Below are 20847 nucleotides of genomic sequence, written 5' to 3'. Positions count from 1 at the left end.
GGTTCTGGACTTCCCCAACATCGGGAACATTCTTCCGGCATCTAACCTGTCCAATCCCGTCATAATTTAATATGTTTCTATACGATCCCCGCTATTTCTTCTAAATTCCAATAACTATAAGCCTGGTCAATCCAGTCTTTCTTCACATGTCAGTCCTGCCATCCCGGGAATCAGTCTGCTAAAATTCGCTGCACTCCCTCAATAGCAAGAATGTCCTTCCTCACATTAGGAGACCTGAACTGCACACAATACTCAGGGTGTGGTCTCACCAAGGCCCTGTGCAACTGCAGTAAGACCACCCTGCTGCTATCTGTAAATCTCCTCGCTATGAAGGCCAGCATGCCATTTGCTTTATTTACTTCCTGCTGTATGCATGCCTATCTTCAATGACTGATGTACCATGACACCCAGGTCTCGTTGCACCTCCCCTTTTACTAATCTGTCACCATTCAGATAATATTCTGCCTTCCTGTTTTTGCCACCAAAGTTGGTAACCTCACACTTATCAACATTATACTGCATCTACCATTTACCTAACCTGTCCAAGTTCACCTCAATCCTCCTTCCATCCTCCTCACAGCTCGCACTGCAACCCAACTTAGTGCCAACTGCAAACTTAGAGATATTAGATGCAATTCCTTCGTCGAAATCATTAATATATGTTGTACATAGCCGGGGGCTGAGCACTGAATCCTGTGGCATCCCACTCGTCACTGCCTAACATTTTGAAAAGGACCCGTTTATTCCCACTCTTTGCTTCCTGTCTGCCAACCAGTTCCCTATGCACGTCAGTACATTACACCCAATACCGTGTGCCTTAATTATGCACACTAATCTCTTGTGTGGTACCTTGTCAAGAGCCTTTTGAAATCTAAATGCAACACATCCATCGGTTCTCCCCTATCCACTCTGCTAGTCACATGCTCAAAAAACGCCATAAGTTTTGTCAAGCATGATTTCCCTTTCATAAATCCATGTTGATTTGGACGATCCTGTCACTGCTTTCCACATGCACAGCTATTGCATCTTTAATTATTGATTCCATCATTTTCCCCACCACCGATGTCAGGCTAACCGTGGCTGAAGCAAATGCTGTAAATCGATAGGCTGACGTTACAAAAAGCATTGCACCATGCAGGACTGGTCAAGAAAAAATACATAATTTAACAGAAGAACATAAGAACATATGATATAAAAACAAAGAATGTTGAGAAGCACAGCGGGTCTGGCATCATCTGTGGAGAGAAGGAGAGTTCACGTTTGAGGTCGATGACCCTTCGGCATAACCAACCCTATCTCCATATCCCATGATTCACCCAGACTTCAAAAAGCTCTCTCTTATAGTCTTGATTTTATTCAACGATTCAGCTTCCACACTCATTTGGAGCAGTGAATTCCAAAGATTCACAACCCACTGAGTGACGAAATTCCTCATAATCACATAAGTAAATGTCCGACCCCTTATCCTGAGATGATGGCGCCTACTCCTCGCATCTCCAACCAAAGTAATCAACCTTGCAGAATCTGTCCTATGTCCCAATCAAATGTATTTGTTTCAATGAGATCACATCTCATTCTTCTAAACTCTAGAGAATATAGGCCCAATCTGCTCAATATCTCTTCAAAGGACAACCCTTGCACCCCAGGGATCAATCTATTCAACCATTATGATATCAACTCCAAGGAAAGAATGCTCTTCGTCAGATAAGGAGAGAGAAATTGTGCACAGTGATCCAGGTCTATTCTCACGAATGGCCTGTACAATTGTAATAAGATTTCCCCACTCTACTACTCCAGCCATTTGCAAGAAAGGCCAATATGCCATTTCCCTTCCTAATTACACGCTGCATCTGCATCTGCATGCTACGTTTTGTACGACAACAAATACATATCTTTGAAGACGAACTGTTGCTAATAGTTTCTCACCATTTAAAAATACACGTTTTTTCTAATCCTCCTACCAAAATGAATAACTCACATTTTCCCACATGATAGTAAATCTGCCACCTGTTGCCCACTCACGTAAACTGTCTGTATCCAAATGCAATCTCTTGGTATCTTCCTTAGCTTAATTTCCCACGTGCTTTGTATTATCAGCGAGTTTGGACACATTGTTCAAGTCCTTCATCAAATTCATTAATATATATTCTAAATAGCTCAGGCGTAAGCACTGATCCTTGTGGCATATCGCTAGATACAGCCTGCCAATCATAAAATTACAAATGTTTGCCTACTCACTCTTTTCTGTACATTAACCAATCCTCTATCCATGCTAATATATTACGCCGAACCACATGAACCCTTTTCTTACGTATGAAACTTGTATGAGGCACCTTCTCGAATGCCTTTTCGAATTTAGTGCCAGGTGAGCTGAGATGATTGTGGGTGGGTCTTTTTAGGTGTGGTAATGTTACAGAGGTGGCAAAACGTGGTCTTAGTGATAGCGATCGGATGCGCATTTCTTGATCAAATATGGTTGCCAACCATCTAGTTCAGCTACAGTCAGCTGCCAGCGGAAGGGTTGGAGTTGAAACCTATGAAATGAAGTTTGTTGTGGGGACAGAAGACAATGGTTTTCACCTTCCCAATATTTTTCTGTAAACTAATTTCTCCTTTCCTCCCTATGTTTCAGAATTAATTTACATTCTTCTACGAGTGTTTCTCGTGGTCTGGCTCTAACTCTCGCTCTCCAGAATTTTCACTCTCTCTGTTACACAAATGCACACACTCGCTTTCTTCCATCATCCATTTCTTTCTTGCTCAATGTATTTCCGTCAGTATGTATGGAAGCCTCATACTCAGTATCCCACTCAAATATTTTCTCTAGATTTCTCTTAGTCTCCAATACTCTATTATTGGTCATTGTTATTTTTTTCCACTAGCTCAATTTGTGATTTGGGGTCAACATTTACAATCGCCAGAAAAACGACCGCAGTTCTCTCACTCGAGGAGCAGGGAGCAGATGTGTGCATACTCTTGTTATTCTTCCAGCAGGATAACATGGCCTGGGTTATAACACGCAGGTCGTGAATTTGTCATGCTCAGTGCAGCTGCTATGGTCGGTTTGAATCACACCAATACCATTCGCATCGTTTCTACTTACTTACAGTGCTTCCCACGCTGGCCACCCTCTTGGCAAGGGTGATAGTGCGGGCATTTCCTCCGCGCGCGGGAATAAATTAAATGAGGCAGATAGTGACATCAGTCAATGTGTAAAGCTGTTTTGACTCACGACCTGCCATTTTGGACGTCACCGCTCAACTGTACACCTTTAGCTAAAAATGAACCGTTGAAAGTATGTTCAATTGTACGATTGAACCCAACAAATGTTATTCAAAGGGACACATGCAACTTTGGGATACGTCTTGTTCCTTGGTTTATACTCGTCCCCGTTCAATTTATTTGAGTCGTGGATTGGCGTAAGATATTGAAAATCCTTTGAGGTATGCATGGAGTGCTAATGAACTTTTGAATGGCATTGGCTTTTAAGGGAGGCCTCAGAGAGCACCATTTCTCCTTGTCATGGTAGGTCTGATTGTATTCTGCATTAGGCTGCAAAATATGGAAATGGAGCAGAGGCAGCAAAGAGGACTAGATACTGTCAGAGATAGGATGAGTAGGGCTCTCAGCAGGAAGCCTTAGCCACTGACCATCTTTACTGAATAATTCTCCAATCTGTACGTAATGAGCAGTGTGTTCAGTGACTCGGCTTCATCAAGAAGGTGGTCACAGAACTCTGCCACATCATACAACCAGACCTGGAGCCACAGAACAGAACGGCGATTGCGCTGACAGTGGCTATCAAGGTGACTGTCTTCCTCAATTTATTCACCAGGCTAGCAGGTTTTCCCATGGTGCAAGAACACATTGACTGCACATGATTGGCTATGCGGGCTCACCATTTTAATGCTGAGATATACCACAACTGCAAAGGGTATCACTCACTTACGTTGCCTTTGGTGTGAGAACATGCCCAGCATAACATGCTGGTGAATGCACAGTATCCTGGCAGCAGTGATGATGCCTTCATCCTGTGCCAGACAATTGTACCAGCCACCATGTCTACCTGAGGGTGGATGCGCAGCTATGAGGGCTATCCGCTCCATACCTAGTTAATGACTCCCCTCCACAACCCCACTAATCGTGGCAAATAATAATACAATGAGAGCCATTCTGCCACAAGGAGCAACATCGAGCAGACCATTGGGATGCTGAAGCAACAGTTTCATGCAGTCAGTGCTCAGGCAGATTCCTGCAGTTGTCGCCAGACTGGGTTTCCCATTTTGTCCTTAACTGCTGCATCCTCCACATATGAAGAGCGACTGGATCAACTGGGCCTTTATTCACTGTAGTTTAGAAGGATGAGGGGATCTCATAGAAACATGTAAGATTCTGTTTGGACTGGACAGGCTAGATGCGGGAAGAAAGTTCCCGATGTTGGGGAAGTCCAGAACCAGGGGACATAGTCTTAGGATAAGGGGCAGGCCGTTTAGGACTGAGATGAGAAGACACTTTTTCACTCAGAGAGTTGTTAACTTGTGGAATTCCCTGCCGCAGAGAGATGTTGATGACAGTTCATTAGATATATTCAAGAGGAAGTTAGATATGGCCCTTATGGCTAAAGGGATCAAGGGGTATGGAGAGAAAGCAGGAAAGGGGTACTGAAGGAATGATCAGCCATGATCTTATTGAATGGGCATGCAGGCTTGAAGGGCCGAATGGCCTACTCCTGCACCTATTTTCTATATTTCTGTGTTTCAACATCTTGGCCATCATGAAGGTGCAACACTTGCCACCACGGGTTCTTCTGCCACTTCAGGGGGATGAGGATGAATGGAGGAGGAAAACAGCAAATCTTCATTCAGAATTGGCTATGTGTGATCACATCAGACTCAATTGCCCCTGAATAACCCGGATCCTCATTGCTCAACATTACTCCACCTTAGCATCCCTGTTTCATGGATCACCACAGTGATCTCTTAGCCATAGCCCTGAAAAGAGAGCAAACACGAAACAACCAATCTAAAGAAGTTGATCAATCAATCAAGTGGTACATATCGAAGTCAACTAATCAACCTTGTGCATTTGCTTAGTACATGTCATGCATCCTACGTTGCCTGTTCTCGTGCTCCTACGATGTTATACCCCAGTGGTTCCATCACGTAGGCAGCTGACTTTCAGTGGGCGAAACTGCAGTTGGACATCCAAGACGACCTCAAGCAACACTAGGCATGTGATGGCCATAAACGCATGGAACCTGCTCAGAATAGATGGCAGCAGACTGGGCTGGCTGGATAACAGGGAGCTGCAATGGTCCTGGTGGAGTGGCAGTGGTGGGAGAACGAATGCTGTCATCGTGAGAGAGGTCAATTGATGACAGATAAAATGTAAATTGAAAACAGGGAGATAATGCATTTCAGAATGTGAAAATTGCAAGGGAGTAGGCATCCAATTGAAGGACATTTAAATGTATGGCTTTACAGAGAGAGCTAAGTGGCCAAATACACTATTCCCTGATAGTGGGACAGCAGGTAGATAAATCAATAAATAAAGTTGACAGGATTTATAAGTGTTTTTTTCATGTAATTGCAGTTATTTAATGATCATTTTGTTTAAGCGAATGTTTAAGCCAAAATAAAGAAATGTAACCCGTTTGAGCAGCCAATAACAAAGAGTTTGTGCCAGGTACATTGAGTCGGATGATGGCATGGAGATGAAAATATAAAGACACAAAATAACTTTACATAATTGGATTATTTTTAGTGGAAATAGAAGGCTGGGAACAGGTTATAATTATTTTTAGCAATCTTGTGAATGATTTTGTGGAGCACTAAATGAAAGCCATCAAATTCATGCTGCCTATAAGAGAGTAACAAGATGTGTGGAAAATTTTATTTAAACAGCGTGTACAGAATTAAGTGGTTCAAGTATTTCTTTGTCGCTGTGTCAAATTTAAATGTGTGCACATTATTTGCGTTTTGTTTAAATTATTTAACTCATTGCCAACCTTTGTGGCCCATCCATTCCCCATGTATTTTCTACCTTGAAAATGTTTTGTTTCTCACGGCAACTTGTGATGGAAATGATTTTCGGTATTGCACAAAAGTGCTCTGAAATTAATCGAGGGGATGCACTGCCCACCAATGCCTGCAAGGTGAGGGAGTCGCTAACCATTCCGGGTCCAGGGTCATTTCAATGGAGCTGGTGAAACTGCAGATACCAAACAGGCAAGCTGCAGCCTGCTGTTGCCTCGCTCCTGTGCTAAGCCAAATGGCAGAATGGGCATCAGGGAGGCAGATGATTTCAGAGGTGTTTTATCTTATCTATCAGTGGCTGCAATTATTTTTGTTTTAATCGACCTATAAGTGTAGCCAGTTACATTGCGTCTGGTACAAATGGCCAGTGGGTGGTATACACTCCAATCTTTTATGACTGAAAATTATGAGTTGCTTCTACAATAGTCATATAATACCGAGTTGTATATTTAGCAGCTTGGATTGATACCGACTATTAAAGAGTGTGCCCCTTATTTTACTAATTCAGAGATGATTTACGTTCATAAACCTAGAATCAAATTCAAAAACGTCGGAGGAAATATTTGGTACATGAGCGCCTCCAGTTAATGCCTGGTGTGGCGCTGATGCAGTAGGACTGCTGATGCAGGAGGTGGTGAAATCACTGAAGAACGCCAAATCCGCTAGAAGTAGCGCCGGAGACTTTAGCACTAGGCCGATTGTGACACCAGTTACCGTGTAATACTCACTCTGCGTCCAATGTGCAACATTCACTGTTGCTTCCTGCCTTACCTCTTCATCCTGACAGCAAGAGGGAGAGGACACATCAACAGGCGGATGCCTACTCCATCGGCGCTATTTAAATGGATCATGTGTAATGAGTCACAGATGTCAGGGGAGTGCTGTTCCACTGCTTCCTTTTCAGTTAGACATTGTGCAAGAGTAGATCTCAATCATTTAAATGTTGTTTAGTCTTCGGAGTGTTGTGGCTACTCTAAATTAGTGACATTTTTATTTTCACAACACATCAAATTGCTTCACCTCGTTAGATTAATGGGGGCTGTACTAGCATTAGACCTCGGCCGTCAGTATCTATGGCTGAGGGAATGCAGGCAGCGAGAAAGATTGGAGCATGTGGCCTAAAGAGGAGGAGGGCCATTACGCTTCTGAACAGGTGGCCTTAACTTCTGAGGTTGTTCCGGCAGCAGTTCTCCTATCTCCAACTAAACAAGGAGCAGTGTATGAGAAGGTTCCTCCTCATTAACGAGATAGTAATTGCATTCTGCCACCTCTTGCAACGAAATCTCCAGCTTCAGATTAGGGCGACCTAATTGGCAGTCAAGGGCACAATCATCATCAATTTATTTGACAGCGGTCCTTCCAGTCTACACCAGGAGATCTATCTAGCCTCTCGCATTTTGCCAGACATCATTGCATCCAGAGCCCAGAGGCTTTCTACAGTAGAAGAAGGGAGTACATTTATTCCCCTTCATCAGAGAGCAGCAGGACGGACGTGCAATTGGCTTTGCCAGCATAGTGGGCTTCCCCATTGTGCAGGGCACTGTTAGTTGCACCCACGTGGCTTTGCGGGTACCGCACGAGAATCCTGAGATTTTCTGTAACCACAAACATTACCACTCACTGAAGAAGCATTTTGTGTTCGACCTTCATTCTGCACCAGGCGGCTTGCCAGCGTTCTTCCAGCCAGCACATAGCTGGCTGTTCGCAGACAAGGCCCACCCGCTCTGCACTTGGCTCATGACAGCCCTCCACATCCCCACCACTATTGCCCAGCAAACATATGATGAGCACCATGCCACCAGCAGGAACATCATCGAGCAGACCATTGTGATCGGTTCCACATTGTCTTCAGAATTTGTGCAGTGTTGAAGGTGGATTCCTCCATGTTCCTTAGTATTGCCAAGAGGCTTTCAGGCACACTTGCCATTTCACCTATGATCTCTGACTGCATGTCCAACACCTTTCTTCTAAAGTCGTCTCCATCTCGGCCCTCAGCTGAGCCCTGTGCTGCATAACTCACATCTGAACCCACACTCCTTGGTACTGACCGCATAGCTAACTTATCCCACTGGTCTTGATGCAGCACGCTCATTCTTGGTGCATTGTATTTGCAGATCCCGCTACTATACCAGCCTGTATAGAACGTGAAGTTCCAATATCTGAGCAGGTGCATGCGGGTGAGACACGCAGTGACACGTTGTGTTCTTGCTCCTCCTCCTCTCCACCTCGCTCTTAACGGTGCCCTTGGGGATCGGTTACGCAGCTGCTTGCTCATTATCTGAAACCATAAAGACACAATGTTCGGTTCGATATGACGGGAGCGCTGCATGAAGAGAGTAATGCAAGCATGATCAGCTGGATAGAGCAAATCGCTTGTGGGGTGAGGGTGAATTGGAATGTGAGCAGAAGGAGTAGGGATTAACATACCGGTGTTGTCCCTAAGGGGGTCAATGTCACTGGTGACCACAGCCCCAAATATCTTTCAGCCAATAACCTGCAGCAATATATTTTCCAGTGCAAACAGTCCTTGAGTGTTCGCTTATCTCATGCCTATGTGCTCCTGCTCCCTCCTGTTGTGAGCACCTATGGCCTGCCAGAGAAAGATACGTCTGTGTGTGAGTGTGGACCCACGTGTTTGGGCATAGTTGAATAGCTCTCATAGTGTGCAAGGTGTGAGATGTTGTTGAGAGTGTTGGTAGGTAGATATTGTTGGTGGCTGAGTGCTGTAGGTGTGGAGCTTTTGGCAGCATCTGCGGACTATGGTTCACATCGTGAATAGTCACATTTGCTGTCATAGACCAAGAATAAGGGGTGGCAATTTAAAAACGAGATGAGGAGCAATTTCTTCTCTCAGTGTTGTAAATCTATTGAATTCTCTCCCCTAGAGAGCTATGGAGGCTGGGTCATTGAATATATTTTAGGCAGAGATAGAGACATTTATCCGCAATAATGGAATAAAGGGTTATTGGGAGCGGGCAAGGAAGTGGAGCTGAGTCCATGATCAGATCAGCCATGATCTTATTAAATGGCAGGGCAGGCTCGAGGGGCCAGCTGGCCTACTCCTGCTTCTATTTTCTTATGTTCTTAGGTATGCATAATGTAGCACCTCTGGGACTTGAGGGAGCAATTGTGGGGCTGTACCAGACCGAGTGGGCAGGACTACAAAAGGACTACAACAAAAGATTCTGAATTTAATTGCATTGAGCATAGATATCAGAGAATGGTTCAGTAAACCAAGTGTTGTGGAACTGTCCAAAAAGGAAAAGTGCAAAGGCGAAACAGTTGGGAATGTGTTAAGCACTTCGAAGGGAGTTGGATGTTTTGCCTCGAGGTGGATGCAAATGAAAGTGCAAAAGGCACTGTTACACGGGAAATAATTGGCTTGAATTGGAATTGCTACATTCGTTATAAAATCATAATTGCGGGACAATAAATGCTTGGCAATTTGTTTTAGCAAAACGAAAATAATATAAACGAATATTATTTGAATTGCACTAATGATTTACACAGAAAAAGGCTAATATTTAAAAGGCAATCGAGGGTTCATTTCCCGGAAAATATGATAGGGATTGAAATTACTAAAGCTTTAATCGACATTTCTGATCTGGGTCTAATCTGGTGATATAGACTATTAAGTTAAATAAATGGTGCAAAAAGATTTAGTAGCTGTTCATTACAGAAGCTTATTTTTGAAGGAGTCCATATGGAGTAAAGTATAGTCGAGTTTAAATGAGCTAATACAGGTCTTCTGCCAGAAGCAGCAAGCCAGGCTTAACTTTGGGAACCTTGATTTTTACTGAGATTTTTGCAATGCACACATTACTTTCAGTGGTTAATAAGTGAAAATGTGGAATATGAGTCGTACTAAATTGTGGGGCTGGATAGAACATGATTTGAAAGAGAAAACGAAGACTATATTGTCCCGAAAATTGAGGTCGGAGGCATGCTGTGGGCGGAAGCCTCTGACTAAAATGTGGTATCGGCTCAAACATCCCATTAAGGCAAGCGCAACCTGTGATCACGTGGGCCTGGACCAGCAATGAACATGGAGTCTTCTTATTCATAATAATCGGAGCTCCATTAGTACGAGTCCCGATTACTGTGATTAAGAAAACCCCCGAAAACACAGAAACTCAACACAATAAATAATAAAATACCTCAGATATTAGAAATTAAATAAAATTGAACTTCAATGTTCAATGTTTTAGAAATAAAAATATATATATTTTTTAAATACAGTTCAGAAGGGTTAAGATGAAAATATGTTAATGGACAGGGTTCTTCACGTAAAAATTAGTGATGGCATTTAATTTTTCTATGTTTTAAAACTCTTACACTGGCTTTTACCAGGCTTAAAAGTTTGAAGGACGTTTGCTGACCAGGAGATGGGCAAAGAGCCAAAATAGCTGCATGAAAATGTCCTTCTCCCAGGGATATATGCAATCTGTCAAGAGACAATTTGACAGATCGCAAATGCCGGTTTTCAGCACATGCACATTGCGTACTCAGAACTCTCTGGGTATGCAGCCAGTGAGGCAACAATTGCAGCCCATTGAAAGGGAAGTTGAGGCACATATGGTGATATGAATGGGCTAGTCAAAATTTCAGTACTGAGAACCTATATTGATCAAAGTGCTGGAAGTCTCATGGCATCCAACGGTCTCCGATGCCACCAGCCCTAACACCTCCACATGTGTTCAGAAGGACCAGGCAGCTGGAATGTCTTTCCCAATAGGCATTATTGCCTATTTCTTTCCACTAATTGCCTAGCCGAGAGAGGTTAAAGTTAATTATACTGTCCCTGTAATACCTGCTATTCATCACAGACTAGAGTAAATCGGCGCTGTCCGGGCCTGCAAGACCATCAGCTGGCCGGAGTCACTGCAGGGAGCAGCGTGTGCTGCTGCAGGAGGGCAAAGGCTGTGAAGCCAGGTCGCTGATTGCGGTGCGAGCAGGCAAAACAGGAGAGGCGAAGGAGCAGCAAGAGTTTGTAGAGGGAAGTAACCAGTGTTCAGGAGAGCCGAGGGCCCAGGGGCAGCACAGGCCAGCAACACTGTGATATGTATGCGCGCTAGGTCCATGCAGCAGAGCTGATCTCCAGTCGTCTTGGGTAATCCTTGCCACTGAATCAAGACCAACTCTGTCAAGCCCGTGTGATGGCTAATGTGCAATGGCCACCACACGTTAACAAAATCCACGCACAGGCAACTTCCACCCTTCACGATGTAGTGTGGGATCTACAGTATTCCGCCCTTCATTGAAACACCTGTGAACTCATCCCTTTTTGGTGTGGAAGCAAATCATCCTCGCTTCGAGGAACTGCCTATGATGACTGAGACCCATTACATATTTGTCATAATTTAATTATTTGTACGAGGATATTTTAAATGAATTGTCCAATTTTAAGATATAATCAAACTAGGAGACCTGAAAAACATTCAAGACTAAAATGTAAAGCTTCAATTGCAATCAAATCTCTAACATGTCTGGGTTCATAATTTGCAAGTATAATTTAAAGTATAATATAAGCAGTATTACACTCAGAAAGATTACACAGATTATATATTAAGGATGTGTTGATTCTACTTATTCAGGAAGTAGATATGTAATAATCTATAACATTTTCAGGTGCGTGCTGTGTTGATTTAAAAATATGTATGTTAAGTTGCATTATCAGAGCGAACAAATCCAAGTCAAAATGATTGTATTTTTGAAGCCAGATCAAGTTGAAAAGAACTAAGAATAGATTTATTTGACAGTTGTAAAATGTTGAATGGATTTGAACAGCTGAATACGAATAGCCTATTTTTGGTTGTGGCTATAAATGTTGCAAAACTCTGTGGAGCATTGTGTGCAGTTATTGTTAATCACAACATGTGATGGAAATGTTGCAAAGTTTGCTACAAAGATTCAGTGGTAATAGGACTTAAGTTAGGGGAAACGGATAAATAGCTTGGATCTTTGTTCGATAAAAAAGATGAGACTTCAAGCTGTTATTTTTGGAGAGTATGATGCTTCTGTAAAAATTTACTCAGGATTGTTATTGATTGAATTTGGGAATGTTATTGATTGAATTTTGGAACTGTGTTCAAGACAGAATTAAAGCCGTCTTTCATGAAGAAAAGCTCCTCCCCCTCCCACTGCGCCCCCCCCACCATGTTTGTAGCCTTAAACGAATGTCTCTGACTTTCAGATATGTGTGTAGCTACAGCAAAACAAACATTAAATAGGGCGTTAGGAATTGCTCGACAAAAAAAGGACAAAGTTACATCTAATTAGCCTGCTATCATCCTGGTAGTCGTGGTATACAACAATAATGGAGTTGTTTACTTATCATTGCAATTAATCTCTAACACACAGTCTTCAACAGATGCAGACATGAGGTGAGGAAAATACTCAAAAGATGGAAATCTAAGGGAAGTATTCGCCCAGGTCAGCTATTCCTCTCGAGCAGGTGCACTTATCATATGTCACGTCTCAAATTACTTATATATTGTATCCCAAAACACATTTTTTCTGTAGAAACAAACTTCTTAATTTGCTTTTAAATTAATTAACTCTATCTGCTTCCATGGTCTTACTGGGAAGCCTGTTCTATAGATTGACCGATAGTACCTGAATTTATCGAAATTCGGTTGAACCAATTTCTGGGCGTCTAATGGTGGAGGGAACAGATTTTGACCCCTAAACCTGAACGGTGAGGCCCAAGACTTCATTGCTCTGTGGCTATGTGAGTTATTTGGCGGGGGAGCTGTGGGTATTATTTTTTTCTTGTGACCTATAGTTACTATCTGTATTAACATTTCCAATTCCCTACTCTACCTTCCATATCTTCCTGATTATTAAAAAAACAAATCAACTGAATCTTGCTGCTGACCTTTGTCATAATTCACCTTTTGCTGTTTTACTTTTATTTTATTTCCTTTTCGTAGAGGGCTGATTAGCTATGCTCTACCTTTCCCTTGAAGCGAATGTGTCTAATTTTTACTTGAAAGATCTCTTCCCTGAATGCCTTCCATTGCTCCATTACTGCTTTATTCTGCGATTAACTTTTGCAATCGATCTGTGCTAGTTTGCTTCTTAAAACACAATAAATTAGCTCTTCCCCAGTTGAGGATTTAACCTTAAATATTTTCTGGAGGGCGTTTCCATAATTACTCTAAACTGAATTATGTTGTAGTGACTGTTAGCTAGAAGCTCCACTTGTCCTATTGAAATTCGAACAAAACAGTTAAACACAGTGCATTCCTTGTTGGACTGGAGACACATTGATCGGGAATATTCTCCTGTACAAATATCAGAAATTATTTCCCATCCTGACCCCCAGCACTAGGGTTTTTTCAGTGTATATTAGGGTAATTAAAGTATCCTAATGCTACTACTATATTTTTGTTACACGCTTTTGAAATTTGACAACAAATCTGCTCATCTATCTCCTTCTAACTGCATGGAGATCGTATAAAAAAGCTCAGCAATTTAACTACTACCCCTGCTTTCTCAATTCAAGCTCGATAGATTGACTCTTCGAAGCCTCTAATATATCATTTTTACTGAGAACTGTAACATCATGCTTAATCAATACTCCCATGTCCACTGCTCTTTGTCTTATCTATCATTCCTGAATGCAAGATAACATTACCTTTGTGGTTTTCAAATTTTGCCAGCATAATACTGATGTATATCTCCAGATAATTTATGAAGATATTGAACAAAAGCGGTTCAATAACAGAGCTCTCTGAGACCCCACTGGTAACATTGTACCATGCTGCTGATAATCCCAGACCAATAAACCTCTGAATTCTATCAATCTGCTAATTAGATATTTATTGTATCAAAATGTCCACTGACACCTGGTGTATTTATTTCTAGTACAAGCGTTTCAATAGGAACTATATCAAAGTCCAAACTGGATTCCAGGTACATCACATTCACAATTGTACCCCTATGCAACTTCTTTACCAAGGCATCTAAGAAAACCAGGGAGTTAGTTCAACAAATCCTCCCCTAGGTGAATCCATGTTGCATATTTTTCCATCAACATGCTCCATGAAATCAATTAATTCAATATTTCTGTTAACTGTATTAAAATCAATACTAACTTGGATTCATCCCAAAAATAAAGCATCTAGATTGCACATCAATTCCGATATTTATTTATAACAACGTGGCTATTAATATGAAGAGAAAATAAGCAAAATTGGGTACCTTCCAAACGTAGCACTTTGAGATCATGATTCAAGATCAAGACATGATTAACTAACAACACATACTGAATATACTCGTATACATAACTCCTAGTTTACAGCAGGGAAAGGCAATTCCTGAGAATGGCCAGCATAACATAACTCACATTACAATTTGGCTTGCTAAATTAATTTCCATCCCAATGTGTCACTACAAGCGATATCCCTGAAAGGCAAGGTTATATGCAGGATTTTAAGTACAAGGAATGGTGTAATTAGATATTTCAGGAATTTGAACCACCTCACCAGTCCCAGTATAATTTAAACAATTTTTTGCTGCACCTCTCCGATTAATGTCATCATTCGAAGTCCTCCTTCAGCAGTAGTTAGATTGAGGACTGAAGCCCTCAACAAAAGGTTTGTCTTCTTTGCACTGCAAGACAACCAGAAATATTATCATCAAGAAAAAGATGAAGGAAGTTGACACTAAAATAATTATTAGATACAGGTGTAGATCCGAAAAACCTTCATGCCTTTTGGGTTTGGCAATTTTTTCGGAAGGTTCTTCAGTAAATTTTGCCAAGACTGAGACTAACATTGCAGGTGTACTGGAACGTCTCGGTTGTTCGTTGTCCTCCAACAAAATTACAAGTCTTTGTGTGGTATTTGTTTGCTGTCGATATCTTCGGGCTGTTCTGATTTATCAGAGAGATTGTCCACACTGAATAAATGGGGATGAGTGGATTCAATTAGTTGATAAATGAGCCTCGCACTCGGACCAGAATCGGCATCAGTTACCATTACCTTGGTGACCAAGTATCCTGCATACACCAACAGAAAGGCAAATTACATGGCACTGAGCTGTTCCACGTAAAAAGATGAAACAATAACAGGAGCATTGTCATTTTGATAAAATAACATTAACGATGGCAGTGTTACGTACAGGAAATCCTACGTCCTGTCTTTGAACTTTGACCGAGAATGAATCAGTTCCTCATAGTCAAAGGAGCACACTGCTCCCACGTTTCTCGTGAATTGTAATATAGCTAGGCGTAGACACGTCTTGCACCTGATGCTCCAGAACAGAATAGGAACTATCACTATTGTGATCCATCAGGATCAAAAGCATAAAAGCAGGAGGGCTAAGGAAATGCTGCAGCAACTAAGAATAGTTGTCGACAGTGTACCTTGTCACCTGAAATAAAGAATAAATGTTTTTTGAATTTAAATTGCTAGACGAGACAATGATAAACTAGAAGAGTATCAGGACGGCTCTGAAATAAAGTGAGTAGTTGATTTTGTTAAATTTCTATATTCATTCACGTGATGTAGGCTTCGCTGGTAAAGCCAGAATTTATTGCTCATCCTTAATGACTATTGGGAAAGTGGTGTTCAGTAGCCTTCTTAACCCAATGCAGTCCGTGTGGTGAAGGTATTACCAGAGTGCTGTTAGGTAGGGAGTTCCATCGGCCATGAAGTTACGGCGATATATTTCCAAGTCAGCGTGGTGGGTGACTTGGAGTGTAACTTGGAAGTGATGGTGTTCCCTTGAAACAGCTATTTTAATTTTTCTAGTTGGTAGAAATCATGGGATTGAGACGTGCTATCAAAGAATCCCTGGCGAGTTGCTGCAGTGCGTCTTGCAGATGATACAAACTGCAATCGCCTTGCGCTGATGGAGGATGAAGTAAGTGTTTAACATGGTGAATGGGATCCCTGACAAATGGACTACTTTATTCTGTATGGTGTCAAGCTAGATGAGTGCTGTTGCAGCTGCACGCATCCAGTCAGTGGAGAGTATTACCTCACACTCCGGACTTGTGCCTTTTCGTTGGCAGAAAGGCTTCGGAGAGTCCAGAGGTGAGTCATTCGCCAGAGAATACCCAGCCTCTGATCTGCTCTTGTAGCATCAGTAGCTACGTGACTGATCCCGTTAAGTTTTTGATCAATGGTGACCCCCAGAATGTTGATGGGCGTTTCGGCAATGGTAATGCCACTGAATTTCTTACGGATATGGTTAAACTCTCACTTATTGTAGATTGCCGTTACCTGGCACTGGTTTGGCACAAATGCTACTTATCAGCCGAAACCAAGATATTGTCCAGGTCTTCCTGCATGTGCTCATGGACTGCTTCATTGTTTGATGAATCATGAATGAAACTAAACACGGTGCAATCCTCAGTGAACATCCCCAAAGCTCATCTTATAACGAAAGCAAGTTGATTGATGAATTAGGTGAAGGCAGTTTGAATATTGCCCTGAGGAATTGCTGCAGCGATGTCCTTGAGCTGATTGACCTCCTATAACCATAACCATCTTCAATTTGGTGCGTTTTGCTCCAGACAGTGGAGAACATTGTGCCGGATTTTGAAATGGCCCCTTGATGCTGCATTCTGTCAAAACCAGCGTTAATAGCAAGCGCAATCACTCTCACGTAACTACTGGAATTCAGCTTGCTTTCTGTGTTTGGGATCATAGTGGAACCAGGACCAATCGGCTCAGTGGTGAGGTGAGACTGAGTACTCTTGATATTAAGGCATGTCTTGACAGAGTGTGACACAAAGGAGGCCTAGCAACATTGAAATCTGTGGGAATCATGCAGAATATGTTTCATTGGCTGGAGGCATATGTTAGCATCGATGAGTAAGTGCCACTTGATAACACATTCACCGAAACCTTCCATCACTTTGCTGAGGAATGGGATTAAGCTATTGGGGCTCTAATTGCTCAGATTAAATTTGTCTTGCTTTTTGTGGGAAGATATATCTGGGCAAGTTTGTCGGTTAGGTGCCAGTATTGTTGCTGGCTGGAGCTGCAGCTAGCTATGGGGCACAAGTCTGCACGATTAAAACCAGGCATTTTGTCAGGACACATATATTTTGCTGTATCCAGTGCGCTCAGCCATTGGCGATGCTGAAGATGAGTTCGAGAGTACGCAGGTTGTGGCTGCCAGTTTTCGTGAAGCAGCGTGAGCAGTAATTAGAGTAAAGCTAATTATCACTGAGACCTTGGTTGAATCCTCAATAGGAAGTCTCTAATTTAATCTGGAAATATTGAAATGAGTCTGAAGCATATACTTTGCTGGAACCCGAGTAGTGGCAGTGAAAGCGTGTTTTAGTGAAGAGGTGATGCAGAAGAAGACAGAAAGCAATGAAGGTGAACAGGATAAAACAGAGAAACGATAAACACATCACAGAACAGGGCAGACCTTCCTCAATGTGGCCATTCCAGGACGAGAACTGGCAGTGAATTCAGAAATAAAGCACAAATCAAATATTGCAGTTGCTGCAAATCTGAAATAAAAAATAAAATGCTAGAAACACTTGGCATGTCAGGCAGCGTCTGGGGAAACAGTAAGGTACCTTTAAAGTTTTACGTTATGCTCTTTCTTCTGAAGCAACTTAATTTGTGTCGTGATTTTAAGCTTAAGTTTTATATCTGCTTTATTTAAACAATAACATATGTAAAGCTGCTTTGTGATCAGCGAAATTATCTAGCTTTCAGCAGTACAGGTAGTCGAGTCCCAAATAAGACGATGGGTCAGGAAATGTACTGGTCTGCTAAATTGTTCAAGACGGGTGGTACATTTAGGTTCCTGGGTGCCGGGATTCTGACTGATGGGAGAGCGGAAATAGAATCAGGTCTGAATCCTTGGATTCAGGTCTATACATGTGTGTCTGTAGTACTGGTTGTGGCTATAGCAATATTGCTGATCCCAATATTGTAAAGGACCCCTAAATTAAATCAAATCCCGGAAGAGACAAGTGCAGGACTTTCAATATAAAATATTTTGAGGTGGAAAACGTGTTTGAGTAGGGTAATGACCTTCATGAACCAATCAGGGATGAAGAGGCTCAAATGGAAATGCCGCAAAACTAGCAGGCACTGTGAGCAATCCAACACAATGCCACGAAGCTAGTATCTGCAAGTTTGAAGGATTTGCACACAGCAGAGCAGTGCCATCTGCTTTGGAGACAACTTTGAGGAAAGCCGGAAGAACTGACAATAAATGGAATTTAAATACATGAGATGTTTAAGCAATATTAATTTAAGCAAGCGTGACATCCATGCAATAGACGTAGTATGTCATGACCCTTCTTTACGCACAATGACTGATAATACAGAAAATGTTTAACGTATTACGAATCAATCTCCAATGCATTTACACAGCGAGGAGGCGAGACCAGGATAATTCCACCACACCACTTGAGCACTGTTAACGGTTGAGCGGCCAAGGGTTGAGACAGACATTGCAGAATACACCCTCTCTCCCCCACATATACAGACAGGGTATTGCCGTGGCTGGTGCCGTTCAGCTCTTGCTTAAAGAGGGGCTCACGATAGAGATTGTGGGGTCTCGGCAAAATGACTGCTGGTGAAGATTAACAGAAGATGTTTTTTTTAATCATTTGTCCAAATTATCATTCTCATTATGATTACCACAAGCCACTTAACTTATAACCCAAGCGCAAATTTGATCTCAGTCCTATTGTAGATAAGTGGACACGTTTTCAGAGGAGTTGTGAATGTTTCTGAACATAGTGACGTAACAAAACTTAGGGAAATGTTATAATCAAAGGATATGAGATGCGTGGAGAATAGTAATTTCATAGAATCTATAGACTAGAATTTTCACTTTTTTCACATCGATACTGCCCACTTAACGTCCATTTTAATGCTGAGATAAGGTATAACGCCCAGATATCGCACATTTAGCAACAAAATAGAAACTAACCCCCATGTATCGATCACTTATCGGCCAGCGTAACATTCAGCATGTAATTAACGGCGAGAAATAATAATACTGCCTGCCCATTTTATTTTGGCATAAAGTTCAGAATGGACTTCAGAAGTAACACACTGAAAATCGCCGAGCATTAATTTCAGCATGTAGTTACCACTGAGGAATAATAGTACCTTCCGCTCACTTTCTTTCACCGTAAAGATCAGAATTGGCAAAAGTAACGCCCATAATATCATTGAGCGTTACTTTCGGCACCTCGTCCACATTTCGGTAAAAATATCTCGCCGATAAACCCACTGAGAAAAAGTTGCTCTCACTTGAACTAAACCCAGCGGTATGGACGCCATTTGCTAAATTGGACTTTGGTTCATGTAAAAGGCTGCTTCAACTTCTGGGGAGTTTTGATGTACTCTGGAGGTCTTGTAAGGTGATTTGAATATGTGAACAAATATCTTAACATAAGAGGACGATTTGAAGTTATTTTAGGTATTTTAGTAGGTAAATTTATTGGTTGTGAACAATAGGGATATTACTGATTGTGATTGAAAAGGGGACTGTAATTTCTCAGGATGTCTTGATGACTACACAGATGCTGCAGATTACAGATGGCAGTAATATATTCAACAGCATTATGTGCCCTATCAAAGAGGTCGCAGACTGAGGAGGAGGAAGAGACGTTACATTCCACAAACTTACATGGGAAAGTGATCTTCTCTGAACTTGTCCGATAACACTGCGATTCCGGAAAGAGATTATCAGAGAGATATCCAGCTCATCAGGGGAGATGTGCAGCCTGCCAGCACCCTCAAGACCGCAAAGTCCATTGAGGTCAAGATCACTGCGGCACATGTCTTCTATGTAGCGGGTTCCTTTCAGGCCTCCGCTGGCGACATTTGCGCTACATCTCAGCAAGCCACACGTTGCAGCATTGGAAAGGTCACTGAAGTCCTTTACACATGCAGGATGAACATTATCACCTTTCTTCTGACCAGGGAGGCACAGAATGAGAGGGTTCCAGGATTCTTCAGAATTGCAAACTTCCCCAAGGTGCAGGGAGCAATAGACATGTTAATGCAGAGATCTTTCGGAACCAAAAGCAATTGCAATTCCTGAATGTGCAACTGATTGTCGACCACCAGCAAATGATAATGGCATTAAATGCAAAGTTTCCAGGCAGCATCCAAGATGCTCACATCCTGCGTGGGAGCGCTGCATCTGACATGTTTTCCAGTCAGCCACAAGATTAATGCTTGTTGACAAAGGATATGGCCTCGCCACCTGGCTGATGACCCCTCTGCGTAATACCTACATAGAAGCCGAGAAGCAATACAACAAGAGCCACACGCAATATCATTGAGAATACCATTGGAGTGCTCAAGCAGCGCTTTAGACGCCTGAACCACTCAGGAGGCAAGTTACAATACCACCCTGAGCAGGTAACTCAATTCGTGGTTGTGTGCTGCATGCTGCACAAATTGGCTATGAGGAGGGGACAAGAATTTCCAGTAGGGGCTGCTGGTCCACCTCAGGAGAGAGAGGAAGAGAAGGATGAGTAGGTGGACGCTGACCTCGGGCCAGACAATCATGCTGATATTGAAACCATGCTCATGCCCCACTCTAGACCGCAGGAAAGGGCCCATGGTGGCTAGAGAGGAACAAGCCACTTACATCAGCAGCTCATAAATGAGTGATCTGCTTGAAATAATGTTGGTCCTATTCACAAAGCTGCAACACTGCTGTGTCTGTAGCTCTTACATGAGTGGTGTGCATTACTGAGGTGACAGTTAAAGTTTAAGTTAACTCCAGTGCCGTTGAATTATCCCCTTTAATGTTAAGTAATCACCAGTGTGTAACAGTGCAGCTATTTGAGAAAATACGCAACACG

The sequence above is a fragment of the Pristiophorus japonicus genome, chromosome 4 (genome assembly GCF_044704955.1).
Source record: "Pristiophorus japonicus isolate sPriJap1 chromosome 4, sPriJap1.hap1, whole genome shotgun sequence".
Taxonomy (NCBI): domain Eukaryota; kingdom Metazoa; phylum Chordata; class Chondrichthyes; family Pristiophoridae; genus Pristiophorus; species Pristiophorus japonicus.
Note: the sequence above shows the minus strand (reverse complement) of the source record.